Genomic DNA, 12078 nt, shown 5'->3' on the forward strand with positions numbered 1-12078 from the left:
GAAGTGAAGCATCGGAATCTAAAACTGGTCTCACAGGAGAGGTTCAAATCATAGAAAGTTAGAGTGTCAGTCCTCTTGTACTTAAGTTGGCATTGTGCCTTTTGTATTAAATTCGGATGCAATTTCTGTGTCTCATCGTCAATAAGAAGCTCCAAGGAATACAGTAAACCTGAAGTGAAGCATCGGAATCTATAACTGGCCCCACAGGAGTGGTTCAAATCATAGAAAGTTAGAGTGTCTGTCCTCATGTACTTAAGTCGGCATTGTGCCTTTTGTATTAATTTCGGATGCAATTTCTGTGTTTCATCGTCAATAGGAAGGTCGAAGGGATACAGAAAACCTGAAGTGAAGCATTGGAATCTAAAACTGGACTCACAGGTGAGGTTCAAATCATAGAAAGTTAGAGTGTCGGTCCTCTTGTACTTAAGTCAGCATTGTGCATTTTGTATTAAATTCGCATCCAATTTCCGTGTTTCATCGTCAATAAGAAGGTCCAAGGGATACAGTAAACCTGAAGTGAAGCATCGGAATCTAAAACTGGACTCACAGGAGAGGTTCAAATAATCGGAAATTAGAGTGTCAGTCCTCTTGTACTTAAGTCGGCATTGTGCCTTTTGTATTAAATTCGGATGCAATTTCTGTGTCTCATCGTCAATAAGAAGCTCCAACGAATAAAGTAAACCTGAAGTGAAGCATCGGAATCTAAAACTGGCCCCACAGGAGTGGTTCAAATCATAGAAAGTTAGAGTGTCCGTCCTCTTGTACTTAAGTCGGCATTGTGCCTTTTGTATTAATTTCGGATGCTATTTCTGTGTTTCATCGTCAATAGGAAGGTCGAAGGGATACAGTAAACCTGAAGTGAAGCATCGGAATCTAAAACTGGACTCACAGGTGAGGTTCAAATCATAGAAAGTTAGAGTGTCGGTCCTCTTGTTCTTAAGTCAGCATTGTGCATTTTGTATTAAATTCGCATGCAATTTCTGTGTTTCATCGTCAATAAGAAGGTCCAAATGATACAGTAAACCTGAAGTGAAGCATCGGAATCGAAAATTGGACTCACAGGAGAGGTTCAAATCATAGAAAGTTAGAGTGTCAGTCCTCTTGTACTTAAGTCGGCATTGTGCCTTTTGTATTAAATGCGGATGCAATTTCTGTGTTTCATCGTCAATAAGAAGGTCCAAGGGATATAGTAAACCTGAAGTGAAACATCGGAATGTAAAACTGGACTCACAGGAGAGGTTCAAATCATAGAAAGTTAGAGTATCTGTCCTCTTGTACTTAGGTCGGCATTGTGCCTTTTCTATTAAATTCGGATGTAATTTCTGTGTTTCATCGTTTATAAGAAGTTCCAAGGGATACTGTAAACCTGAAGTGAAGCATCGGAATCTAACATGGGACTCACAGGAGTGGTTCAATTCATAGAAAGTTAGTGTGTCAGTCCTCTTGTACTTAAGTCAGCATTGTGCCTTTTGTATTAAATTCGGATGCAATTTCTGTGTTTCATCGTCAATAAGAAGGTCCAAGCGATACGGTAAGTCTGAAGTGAAGCATCGGAATCTAAAACTGGACTCACAGGAGAGGTTCAAATCAGAGAAACTTAGAGTGTCAGTCCACTTGTACTTAAGTCGGCATTGTGCCTTTTGTATTAAATTCGGATGCAATTTCTGTGTTTCATCGTCAAAAAGAAGGTCCAAGGGATACAGTAAACCTGAAGTGAAGCATCGGAATCTAAAACTGGACTCACAGGAGAGGTTCAAATCAATGAAAGTTAGAGTGTCGGTCCTCTTGTATTTAAGTTGGCATTGTGCCTTTTGTATTAAATTCGGATGCAATTTCTGTGTCTCATCGTCAATAAGAAGCTCCAAGGGATACAGTAAACCTGAAGTGAAGCATCGGAATCTAAAACTGGACTCACAGGAGAGGTTCAAATCATAGAAAGTTAGAGTGTCGGTCCTCTTGTACTTAAGTCGGCATTCTGCATATTGTATTAAATTCGCATGCAATTTCTGTGTTTCAGCGTCAATAAGAAGGTCCAAGGGATACAGTAAACCTGAAGTGAAGCATCGGAATCTAAAGCTGGACTCACAGGAGAGGTTCAAATAATCGGAAGTTTGAGTGTCAGTCCTCTTGTACTTAAGTCGGCATTGTGCCTTTTGTATTAAATTCGGAAGCAATTTCTGTGCTTCATCGTCAATAAGAAGGTCCAAGGGATACAGTAAACCTGAAGTGAGGCCTCGGCAACAAAAACAGGACTCACAGGAGAGGTTCAAACCATAGAAAGTTAGAATGTCAGTCCTCTTGTCTTAAGTCGGCATTGTGCCTTTTGTATTTAATTCGGATGCAATTTATGTGTTTCATCGTCAATAAGAAGGTCCAAGGGATACAGTAAACCTGAAGTGAAGCATCGGAATCGAAAACTGGACTCACAGGAGAGGTTCAAATAATCGGAAGTTTGAGTGTCAGTCCTCTTGTACTTAAGTCGGCATTGTGCCTTTTATATTAAATTCGGATGCAATTTCTGTGTTTCATCGTCAATAAGAAGGTCCAAGGGATACAGTAAACCTGAAGTGAGGCCTCGGCAACAAAAACAGGACTCACAGGAGAGGTTCAAACCATAGAAATTTAGAGTGTCGGTCCTCTTGTACTTAAGTCAGCATTGTGCATTTTGTATTAAATTCGCATGCAATTTCTGTGTTTCATCGTCAATAAGAAGGTCCAAGGGATACAGTAAACCTGAAGTGAAGCATCGGAATCTAAAACTGGACTCACAGGAGAGGTTCAAATAATTGGAAGTTAGAGTGTCAGTCCTCTTGTACTTAAGTCGGCATTGTGCCTTTTGTATTAAATTCGGAAGCAATTTCTGTGTTTCATCGTCAATAAGAAGGTCCAAGGGATACAGTAAACCTGAAGTGAGGCCTCGGCAACAAAAACAGGACTCACAGGAGAGGTTCAAACCATAGAAAGTTAGAATGTCAGTCCTCTTGTCTTAAGTCGGTATTGTGCCTTTTGTATTAAATTCGGATGCAATTTATGTGTTTCATCGTCAATAAGAAGGTCCAAGGGATGCAGTAAACCTGAAGTGAAGCATCGGAATCGAAAACTGGACTCACAGGAGAGGTTCAAATAATCGGAAGTTTGAGTGTCAGTCCTCTTGTACTTAAGTCGGCATTGTGCCTTTTATATTAAATTCGGATGCAATTTCTGTGTTTCATCGTCAATAAGAAGGTCCAAGGGATACAGTAAACCTGAAGTGAGGCCTCGGCAACAAAAACAGGACTCACCGGAGAGGTTCAAACCATAGAAATTTAGAGTGTCAGTCCTCTTGTACTTAAGTCGGCATTGTGCCTTTTGTATTAAATTCGGATGCAATTTATGTGTTGCATCGTCAATAAGAAGGTCCAAGGGATACAGTAAACCTGAAGTGAAGCATTGGAATCGAAAACTGGACTCACAGGAGAGGTTCAAATCATAGAAAGTTAGAGTGTCAGACCTCTTGTACTTTAGTCTGCATTGTGCCTTTTGTATTAAATTCGGATGCAATTTCTGTGTTTCATCGTCAATAAGAAGGTCCAAGGGATACAGTAAACCTGAAGTGAAGCATCGGAATCTAAAACTGGACTCACAGGGGAGGTTCAAATCATAGAAAGTTAGAGAGTCAGTCCTCTTGTACTTAAGTTGGCATTGTGCCTTTTGTATTAAATTCGGATGCAATTTCTGTGTCTCATCGTCAATAAGAAGTTCCAAGGAATACAGTAAACCTGAAGTGAAGCATCGGAATCTAAAACTGGCCCCACAGGAGTGGTTCAAATCATAGAAAGTTAGAGTGTCTGTCCTCTTGTACTTAAGTCGGCATTGTGCCTTTTGTATTAATTTCGGATGCAATTTCTGTGTTTCATCGTCAATAGGAAGGTCGAAGGGATACAGTAAACCTGAAGTGAAGCATCGGAATCTAAAACTGGACTCACAGGTGAGGTTCAAATAATAGAAAGTTAGAGTGTCGGTCCTCTTGTGCTTAAGTCAGCTTTGTGCATTTTGTATTAAATTCGCATGTAATTTCTGTGTTTCATCGTCAATAAGAAGGTCCAAGGGATACAGTAAACCTGAAGTGAAGCATCGGAATCTAAAACTGGACTCACAGGAGAGGTTCATATAATCGGAAGTTAGAGTGTTAGTCCTCTTGTACTTAAGTCCGCATTGTGCCATTTGTATTAAATTGGGATGCAATTTCTGTGTTTCATCGTCAATAAGAAGGTCCAAGGGATACAGTAAACTTGAAGTGAAGCATCGGAATCTAAAACTGGAATCACAGGAGAGGTTCCAATCATAGAAACTTAGATTGTCAGTCCACTTGTACTTAAGCCGGCATTGTGCCTTTGTATTAAATTCGGATGCAATTTCCGTGTTTCATCGTCAATAAGAAGGTCGAAGGGATATAGTAAACCTGAATTGAAGCATCGGGATCTAAAACTGGACTCACAGGAGAGGTTCAAATCATAGAAAGTTAGAGTGACAGTCCTCTTGTACTTAAGTCGGCATTGTGCCTTTTGTATTAAATTCGGATGCAATTTCTGTGTTTCATCGTCAATAAGAAGGTCCAAGGGATACAGTAAACCTGAAGTGAAGCATCGGAATCTAAAACTGGCCCCACAGGAGTGGTTCAAATCATAGAAAGTTAGAGTGTCTGTCCTCTTGTACTTAAGTCGGCATTGTGCCTTTTATATTAATTTCGGATGCAATTTCTGTGTTTCATCGTCAATAAGAAGGTCCAAGGGATACAGTAAACCTGAAGTGAAGCATCGGAATCTAAAACTGGACTCACAGGTGAGGTTCAAATCATAGAAAGTTAGAGTGTCGGTCCTCTGGTACTTAAGTCGGCATTGTGCATTTTGTATTAAATTCGCATGCAATTTCTGTGTTTCATCGTCAATAAGAAGGTCCAAGGGATACAGTAAACCTTAAGTGAAGCATCGGAATCTAAAACTGGACTAACAGGAGAGGTTCAAATAATCGGAAGTTAGAGTGTCAGTCCTCTTGTACTTAAGTCGGCATTGTGCCATTTGGATTAAATTCGGATGCAATTTCTGTGTTTCGTCGTCAATAAGAAGGTCCAAGGGATACAGTAAACCTGAAGTCAAGCCTCGGCACCAAAAACAGGACTGACAGGAAAGGTTCAAATCATAGAAAGTTAGAGAGTCGGTCCTCTTGTACTTAAGTCGGCATTGTGCCTTTTGTATTAAATTCGGATGCAATTTCTGTGTTTCATCGTCAATAAGAAGGTCCAAGGGATACAGTAAACCTGAAGTGAATCCTCGGCATCTAAAACTGGACTCACTGGAGAGGTTCAAATCATAGACAATTAGAGTGTCATTCCTCTTGTACTTAAGTCGGCATTGTGCCTTTTGTATTAAAATCGGATGCAAGTTCTGTGTTTCATCGTCAGTAAGAAGGTCCAAGGAATACAGTAAACCTGAAGTCAAGCCTCGGCACCAAAAAGGACTGACAGGAAAGGTTCAAATCATAGAAAGTTAGAGTGTCGGTCCTCTTGTACTTAAGTCGGCATTGTGCCTTTTGTATTAAATTCGGATGCAATTTCTGTGTTTCATCGTCAATAAGAAGGTCCAAGGGATACAGTAAACCTGAAGTGAAGCATCGGAATCTAAAACTGGACTCACAGGAGAGCTTCAAATCATAGAAAGTTAAAGTGTCAGTCCTCTTGTACTTAAGTCGGCATTGTGCCTTTTGTATTAAATTCGGATGCAATTTCTGTGTTTCATCGTCAATAAGAAGGTCCAAGGGATACAGTAAACCTGAAGTGAAGCATCGGAATCTAAAACTGGACTCACAGATGAGGTTCAAATCATAGAAAGTTAGAGTGTCTGTCGTCTTGTACTTAAGTCGGCATTGTGCATTTTGTATTAAATTCGCATGCAATTTCTGTGTTTCATCGTCAATAAGAAGGTCCAAGGGATACAGTAAACCTGAAGTGAAGCATCGGAATCTAAAACTGGACTCACAGGAGAGCTTCAAATAATCGGAAGTTAGAGTGTCAGTCCTCTTGTACTTAAGTCGGCATTGTGCCTTTTGTATTAAATTCGGATGAAATTTCTGTGTTTCATCGTCAATAAGAAGGTCCAAGGGATACAGTAAACCTGAAGTGAAGCATCGGAATCGAAAACTGGACTCACAGGAGAGGTTCAAATCATAGAAAGTTAGAGTGTCAGTCCTCTTGTACTTAAGTCGGCATTGTGCCTTTTGTATTAAATTCGGATGCAATTTCTGTGTTTCATCGTCAAAAAGAAGGTCCAAGGGATACAGTAAACCTGAAGTGAAGCGTCGGAATCTAAAACTGGACTCACAGGAGAGGTTCAAATCATAGAAAGTTAGAGTGTCAGTCCTCTTGTACTTAGGTCGGCATTGTGCCTTTTGTATTAAATTCGGATGCAATTTCTGTGTTTCATCGTCAATAAGAAGGTCCAAGGGATACAGTAAACCTGAAGTGAAGCCTCGGCATCTAAAACTGGACTCACAGGAGAGGTTCAAATCATAGACAACTAGAGTGTCAGTCCTCTTGTACTTAAGTCGGCATTGTGCCTTTTGTATTAAAATCGGATGCAATTTCTGTGCTTCATCGTCAGTAAGAAGGTCCAAGGGATACAGTAAACCTGAAGTGAAGCATCGGAATCTAAAACTGGACTCAGAGGAGATGTTCAAATCAGAGAAACTTAGAGTGTCAGTCCACTTGTACTTAAGTCGGCATTGTGCCTTTTGTATTAAATTCGGATGCAATTTCTGTGTTTCATCGTCAAAAAGAAGGTCCAAGGGATACAGTAAACCTGAAGTGAAGCATCGGAATCTAAAACTGGACTCACAGGAGAGGTTCAAATCATAGAAAGTTAGAGTGTCGGACCTCTTGTACTTAAGTTGGCATTGTGCATTTTGTATTAAATTCGGATGCAATTTCTGTGTCTCATCGTCAATAAGAAGCTCCAAGGGTTACAGTAAACCTGAAGTGAAGCATCGGAATCTAAAACTGGACCCACAGGAGAGGTTCAAATCATAGAAAGTTAGAGTGTCGGTTCTCTTGTACTTAAGTCGTCATTCTGCATTTTGTATTAAATTGGCTTGCAATTTCTGTGTTTCATCGTCAATAAGAAGTCCAAGGGATACTGTAAACCTGAAGTGAATCATCGGAATCTAAAACTGGACTCACAGGAGAGGTTCAAATAATCGGAAGTTAGAGTGTCAGTCCTCTTGTACTTAAGTCGGCATTGAGCCTTTTGTATTAAATCCGAATGCAATTTATGTGTTTCATCGTCAATAAGAAGGTCCAAGGGATACAGTAAACCTGAAGTGAGGCCTCGGCAACAAAAACAGGACTCACAGGAGAGGTTCAAATCATAGAAAGTTAGAGTGTCAGTCCTCTTGTACTTAAGTCGGCATTGTGCCTTTTGTATAAAATTCGGATGCAATTTCTGTGTTTCATCGTCAATAAGAAGGTCCAAGGGATACAGTAAACCTGAAGTGAAGCATCGGAATCGAAAACTGGACTCACAGGAGAGGTTCAATTCATAGAAAGTTAGAGTGACAGTCCTCTTGTACTTAAGTCGGCATTGTGCCTTTTGTATTAAATTCGCATGCAATTTCTGTGTTTCATCGTCAATAAGAAGGTCCAAGGGATACAGTAAACCTGAAGTGAAGCATCGGAATCAAAAACTGGCCCCACAGGAGTGGTTCAAATCATAGAAAGTTAGAGTGTCAGTCCACTTGTACTTAAGTCGGCATTGTGCCTTTTGTATTAAATTCGGATGCAATTTCTGTGTTTCATCGTCAGTAAGAAGGTCCAAGGGATACAGTAAACCTGAAGTGAAGCATCGGAATCTAATACTGGACTCACAGGAGAGGTTCAAATCAGAGAAACTTAGAGTGTCAGTCCACTTGTACTTAAGTCGGCATTGTGCCTTTTGTATTAAATTCGGATGCAATTTCTGTGTTTCATCGTCAAAAAGAATGTCCAAGGGATACAGTAAACCTGAAGTGAAGCATCGGAATCTAAAATTGGACTCCCAGGAGACGTTCAAATCATAGAAAATTAGAGTGTCGGTCCTCTTGTACTTAAGTTGGCATTGTGCCTTTTGTATTAAATTCGGATGCAATTTCTGTGTCTCATCGTCAATAAGAAGCTCCAAGGGATACAGTAAACCTGAAGTGAAGCATCGGAATCTAAAACTGGACTCACAGGAGAGGTTCAAATCATAGAACGTTAGAGTGTCGGTCCTCTTGTATTTAAGTCGGCATTCTGCATTTTGTATTAAATTCGCATGCAATTTCTGTGTTTCATCGTCAATAAGAAGGTCTAAGGGATACAGTAAACCTGAAGTGAAGCATCGGAATCTAAAACTGGACTCACAGGAGAGGTTCAAATAATCGGAAGTTTGAGTGTCAGTCCTCTTGTACTTAATTCGGCGTTGTGCCTTTTGTATTAAAATCGGATGCAATTTCTATGTTTCATCGTCAATAAGAATGTCCAAGGGATACAGTAAAACTGAAGTGAGGCCTCGGCAACAAAAACAATACTCACAGGAGAGGTTCAAATCATAGAAAGTTAGAGTGTCAGTCCTCTTGTACATAAGTCGGCATTGTGCCTTTTGTATTAAATTCGGATGCAATTTATGTGTTTCATCGTCAATAAGAAGGTCCATGGGATACAATAAACCTGAAGTGAAGCATCGGAATCGAAAACTGGACTCACAGGAGAGGTTCAAATCATAGAAAGTTAGAGTGTCAGTCCTCTTGTACTTTAGTCAGCATTGTGCCTTTTGTATTAAATTCGGAAGCAATTTCTGTGTTTCATCGTCAATAAGAAGGTCCAAGGGATACAGTAAACCTGAAGTGAAGCATCGGAATCTAAAACTGGACTCACAGGAGAGGTTCAAATCATAGAAAGTTAGAGTGTCGGTCCTCTTGTACTTAAGTCGGCATTCTGCATTTTGTATTAAATTCGGATGCAATTTCTGTGTTTCATCGTCAATAACAAGGTCCAAGGGACACAGTAAACCTGAAGTGAAGCATCGGAATCTAAAACTGGACTCACAGATGAGGTTCAAATCATAGAAAGTTAGAGTGTCGGTCGTCTTGTACTTAAGTCGGCATTGTGCATTTTGTATTAAATTCGCATGCAATTTCTGTGTTTCATCGTCAATAAGAAGGTCCAAGGGATACAGTAAACCTGAAGTGAAGCATCGGAATCTAAAACTGGACTCACAGGAGAGGTTCAAATCATAGAAAGTTAGAGTGTCGGTCCTCTTGTACTTAAGTTGGCATTGTGCATTTTGTATTAAATTCGGATGCAATTTCTGTGTCTCATCGTCAATAAGAAGCTCCAAGGGATACAGTAAACCTGAAGTGAAGCATCGGAATCTAAAACTGGACTCACAGGAGAGGTTCAAATCATAGAAAGTTAGAGTGTCGGTTCTCTTGTACTTAAGTCGTCATTCTGCATTTTGTATTAAATTGGCATGCAATTTCTGTGTTTCATCGTCAATAAGAAGTCCAAGGGATACTGTAAACCTGAAGTGAATCATCGGAATCTAAAACTGGACTCACAGGAGAGGTTCAAATAATCGGAAGTTAGAGTGTCAGTCCTCTTGTACTTAGGTCGGCATTGTGCCTTTTGTATTAAATTCGGATGCAATTTCTGTGTTTCATCGTCAATAAGAAGGTCCAAGGGATACAGTTAACCTGAAGTGAAGCCTCGGCATCTAAAACTGGACTCACAGGAGAGGTTCAAATCATAGACAACTAGAGTGTCAGTCCTCTTGTACTTAAGTCGGCATTGTGCCTTTTGTATTAAAATCCGATGCAATTTCTGTGCTTCATCGTCAGTAAGAAGGTCCAAGGGATACAGTAAACCTGAAGTGAAGCATCGGAATCTAAAACTGGACTCAGAGGAGATGTTCAAATCAGAGAAACTTAGAGTGTCAGTCCACTTGTACTTAAGTCGGCATTGTGCCTTTTGTATTAAATTCGGATGCAATTTCTGTGTTTCATCGTCAAAAAGAAGGTCCAAGGGATACAGTAAACCTGAAGTGAAGCATCGGAATCTAAAACTGGACTCACAGGAGAGGTTCAAATCATAGAAAGTTAGAGTGTCGGTCCTCTTGTACTTAAGTTGGCATTGTGCATTTTGTATTAAATTCGGATGCAATTTCTGTGTCTCATCGTCAATAAGAAGCTCCAAGGGATACAGTAAACCTGAAGTGAAGCATCGGAATCTAAAACTGGACTCACAGGAGAGGTTCAAATCATAGAAAGTTAGAGTGTCGGTTCTCTTGTACTTAAGTCGTCATTCTGCATTTTGTATTAATTTGGCATGCAATTTCTGTGTTTCATCGTCAATAAGAAGGTCCAAGGGATACAGTAAACCTGAAGTGAATCATCGGAATCTAAAACTGGACTCACAGGAGAGGTTCAAATAATCGGAAGTTAGAGTGTCAGTCCTCTTGTACTTAAGTCGGCATTGAGTCTTTTGTATTAAATCCGGATGCAATTTATGTGTTTCATCGTCAATAAGAAGGTCCAAGGGATACAGTAAACCTGAAGTGAGGCCTCGGCAACAAAAACAGGACTCACAGGAGAGGTTCATATCATAGAAAGTTAGAGTGTCAGTCCTCTTGTACTTAAGTCGGCATTGTGCCTTTTGTATTAAATTCGGATGCAATTTCTGTGTTTCATCGTCAATAAGAAGCTCCAAGGGATACAGTAAACCTGAAGTGAAGCATCGGAATCGAAAACTGGACTCACAGGAGAGGTTCATATCATAGAAAGTTAGAGTGTCAGTCCACTTGTACTTAAGTCGGCATTGTGCCTTTTGTATTAAATTCGGATGCAATTTCTGTGTTTCATCGTCAGTAAGAAGGTCCAAGGGATACAGTAAACCTGAAGTGAAGCATCGGAATCTAATACTGGACTCACAGGACAGGTTCAAATCAGAGAAACTTAGAGTGTCAGTCCACTTGTACTTAAGTCGGCATTGTGCCTTTTGTATTAAATTCGGATGCAATTTCTGTGTTTCATCGTCAAAAAGAATGTCCAAGGGATACAGTAAACCTGAAGTGAAGCATCGGAATCTAAAACTGGACTCACAGGAGACGTTCAAATCATAGAAAATTAGAGTGTCGGTCCTCTTGTACTTAAGTTGGCATTGTGCCTTTTGTATTAAATTCGGATGTAATTTCTGTGTCTCATCGTCAATAAGAAGCTCCAAGGGATACAGTAAACCTGAAGTGAAGCATCGGAATCTAAAACTGGACTCACAGGAGAGGTTCAAATCATAGGAAGTTAGAGTGTCGGTCCTCTTGTACTTAAGTCGGCATTCTGAATTTTGTATTAAATTCGCATGCAATTTCTGTGTTTCATCGTCAATAAGAAGGTCTAAGGGATACAGTAAACGTGAAGTGAAGCATCGGAATCTAAAACTGGACTCACAGGAGAGGTTCAAATAATCGGAAGTTTGAGTGTCAGTCCTCTTGTACTTAATTCGGCGTTGTGCCTTTTGTATTAAATTCGGATGCAATTTCTATGTTTCATCGTCAATAAGAAGGTCCAAGGGATACAGTAAACCTGAGGTGAGGCCTCGGCAACAAAAACAGGACTCACAGGAGAGGTTCAAATCATAGAAAGTTAGAGTGTCAGTCCTCTTGTACTTAAGTCGGCATTGTGCCTTTTGTATTAAATTCGGATGCTATTTATGTGTTTCATCGTCAATAAGAAGGTCCAAGGGATACAATAAACCTGAAGTGAAGCATCGGAATCGAAAACTGGACTCACAGGAGAGGTTCAAATCATAGAAAGTTAGAGTGTCAGTCCTCTTGTACTTTAGTCGGCATTGTGCCTTTTGTATTAAATTCGGAAGCAATTTCTGTGTTTCATCGTCAATAAGAAGGTCCAAGGGATACAGTAAACCTGAAGTGAAGCATCGGAATCTAAAACTGGACTCACAGGACAGCTTCAAATCATAGAAAGTTAGAGTGTCAGTCCTCTTGTACTTAGGTCGGCATTGTGCCTTTTGTATTAAATTCG

The sequence above is a fragment of the Schistocerca serialis genome, chromosome 3 (assembly GCF_023864345.2).
Source record: "Schistocerca serialis cubense isolate TAMUIC-IGC-003099 chromosome 3, iqSchSeri2.2, whole genome shotgun sequence".
NCBI lineage: Eukaryota > Metazoa > Arthropoda > Insecta > Orthoptera > Acrididae > Schistocerca > Schistocerca serialis.